Source organism: Myotis lucifugus, unplaced genomic scaffold (assembly GCF_000147115.1).
Source record: "Myotis lucifugus unplaced genomic scaffold, Myoluc2.0 scaffold_7, whole genome shotgun sequence".
Taxonomy (NCBI): Eukaryota; Metazoa; Chordata; class Mammalia; order Chiroptera; family Vespertilionidae; genus Myotis; species Myotis lucifugus.
Window position 1 is genome coordinate 16637472 of NW_005871055.1, and position 3341 is coordinate 16640812.

The window sequence follows — 3341 nt, forward strand, 5'->3', positions numbered from 1 at the left end:
AATAACTGAGTTTGAGTCTGGCTCCTACACTGTGCCAAGCTTTCCCACCTGGGCCACCAAATCCTCCAGGCACCCCTGGCTGTGAGAAGGGGCTGGGTCTGGATGTCTGTGCTCCTCGTGTACCTCTCAGGTGTGTTCTTAGTGGTTCAGGAATCATTAAATACCTAAGGCTCCTTTTATGAGAAGGAATTCTGCAGCTAAAAGAAAGTTTACAGGCCATGTCCCTAGGTCCTGTAAGTGAAAGCTTAGGCATCATGGCAGGAAGGATTCCCAGAAGCACTGGGCTGGAGGTGTTGACAGAGTTGAGCTGAGGATAGCATCTTCTCCTGAGGCAAGATGACCTTGATTATATATGAGTAAATACTTTAGCTCTAAAGTGTTCCTGAAAATATGGTTGTTTTTTTATGTGCCTCAAGCATAAAACAGCTCTGGCCACCAACACTGGCATCAAGCTAGGATGAACTAAGGTCTATACATCTGCTTTGCCCTGACTGATATAAGAGCAACACTACCAATCAAGTGTCTCCTTGCCTACTGCCAGGGGGACTGAAAATATGTTTCAGTTATAGCCATTAGATACTGTAGAACAGACTAAAGTTCCAAACAAGATTCTCTCTCACTGACATTTAATCCTTGATTCCCCCTCAATGTTGCTAGAGACATATCCTACAGATGTGAGATTACCACATACGGAAGATGCTATTCATCTAAAGCAGGGGTCCTCAAACTACGGCCCACGGGCCACATGCAAATACAAATATTGTATTTGTTCCCGTTTTGTTTTTTACTTCAAAATAAGATATGTGCAGTGTGCATAGGAATTTGTTCATAGTTTTTTTTAAACTATAGTCCGGCCCTCCAACGGTCTGAGGGACAGTGAACTGGCCCCCTGTTTAAAAAGTTTGAGGACCCCTGATCTAAGGCTTTCTGAGCAGAAAACAAAATTAAATAATGAGATTATCTGTTTTCTTGCATGGCTACTTTAAAACATAGATCAATACCCTTTTCCAATCCTTTTCAAGTTTTTTCCTCCTTTGGGATCTAAGTTTCTAAAAATTTTGGCTATACAGAATAATAGTCATCATGACTTTTATTCTTCCTTGTACATCTGCAGAAAATTGCTCATTGAAAATAGTTTGGGGAAGATTCCAAGATGGCGGCCAAGAGGATGACAGTGAAGGAGAGAGTGTGAGTGAGTGAGGGAGCGAAAGAGGAGTGTGTGGACGTGCGGTGTGTGTGTGTGTGTCTGAGGAAGGGACAGCTAGATCTCACAGGACCTTCGGAGGCTGGCGGACCAGGCTCGCATAGCAGGGCAGCCTCTGCTCCTGCTGTAATCTCTCAGCTCTGCTGCAGAGGATGTGCCATCTTGAAGGGAAGAGCTGCTGTGACTGGGAGCCCAGCCTCACCTCCACCCATGAACCTACAGCCACACCAGCCAGGGAACTGCTGCCTTGGCTGTGAACCCATGAACACCCAGACTCTAACCTCCCTGGCTGAGGGCTACTGTGAGTTCTAGAGGGCGCTTTCCTCCCACCAGCCAGACACTTTAGCCCCGGCATCATGACCTTCCACATCAGCAGCCACAGCCAAGGACCTTAGAGGGAGCCAGCAGCCACTGCCCAGGACCGCTACCCAGGACCGCGTATGCAGTTGCTGCCCACGACAGTGCAGAGAGCCAGGAGCATCTGCCTGCTACTGTGCAGGGAGCCACCGCCCGTGACAGTGCGCACACGGAGAGCCAGCAGCCACCATCAGTGACCATGTGACCTGCTACCAGGCCCTCCACTGTAGCCACAGACCCCACATGATTCTACACCTAGATCCTTCAGTGACAGCAAAATGGGGAGACAGAGAATAAACCAAAAAGAAAGAAAAGGAGGAATCACCAGAAAAGAAACTAAATGAAATGTCAGAAAAAGAATTCAGAATAAGACTCATACAGTTCATTAACTGGTTGGGTGAGAAAATCAACAATCTATGTACAAATCAAGAAGAAATAAAGAGTAATATAGCTATAATTTAAAAAAGCTATAGAATCTTTACAGTAGACTAGGAGAAGCGGAGGCCCGAATTAGCGAATTAGAAGACAGGGAAGCAAAACACACCCAATCTGAACTGCAACTGAAAAAAAAAATAAAAAGACAGGAGGAGAGCCTGAGGGAGCTTTGGGACAACATGAAATGAAGCAGTGTACATATAATAGGGGAGCCAGAATGACAAGAAGAAGAGAAAGGGCTAAAACACCTATTTGAAGAAATAATGTCAGAAAACTTCCCTGATTTGGGGAAGAAAAGGTCACACAAGCACAGAGAGTCCCAAAGAAGATAAACCCAAAAGACCCACACCAAGACATGTTGTAATTACAATGGCAAATGTTAACAACAAAGAGAGAATCTTAAAGGCTGTAAGAGAGAGAAAGTTACCAACAAGTGATCTCCCATTAGATTATCAAATGATTTCTCAACAGAAACACATCAGGCCAGAAAGAAATGGAAGGAAGTATACAAAGTGATGCAAAGCAAGGGACTGAACCCAATAATACTCTGTCCAGGAAGGCTATCATTCAAAATTGAAGGGGAAATCAGGAGCTTCACAGACAAAGAAAGGCTAAGGGAGTTTATCACCACCAAGCCAGCAATGCAAGAAATGCTAAAGGGGCTGTTGTACAAAGAAGAAAAAAATGGGGGGAGAGGAGGGAAGAAACAAAGGCAAAATAAAATAAAAATTGCTACAAACAAGTACCTATCAATAATAACTTTAAATGTAAATGGATTAAATGCTCCAATCAAAAGACAGCCAAGGGCTGAATAGATAAGATAACATGACCCATATATTTGCTGTCTACATGAAACCCACCTCAGAAAAAGAGACTCACACTGACTTGATAGGGAAGGATGGAAAAATATCATTCAGGCAAATGGAAATGAAAAAAAAAAAAAAAGCTGAGGTAGCAATACTTATATCTGACAAAATAGACCTCAAAGTGAAGGCCATAACAAGAGATAAGGAAGGCCACTTCATAATACTAAAGGGATCGATACAACAAGAGGATATAGCCCTGGTAAACATTTATGCACCCAATGCAGGAGCACCTAAATACATAAAAAAACTTCTGGAAGATATCAAGGGAGAGATGGACAGCAATATGATCATAGTAGGGGACTTTAATACTCCACCGACATCACTGGATAAATCCTCTAGACAAAAAATCAGCAAAGAAACAGCTATCCTACATGACTCACTAGATCAGATGGACTTAATTGACATCTTCAGAACATTTCACCCCAAAGTTACAGAATACACATTCTTCTCAAGTGCACATGGGACATTTTCAAAGATGG

The 3341-nt window shown here is 43.3% G+C and overlaps 1 pseudogene; it reads right to left on the reverse strand.

Annotated features, from left to right (window-relative positions):
* Positions 1-402: 402 nt before the first annotated feature.
* On the reverse strand, positions 403-546 carry LOC111824702 (annotated as a pseudogene).
* Positions 547-3341: the final 2795 nt, after the last annotated feature.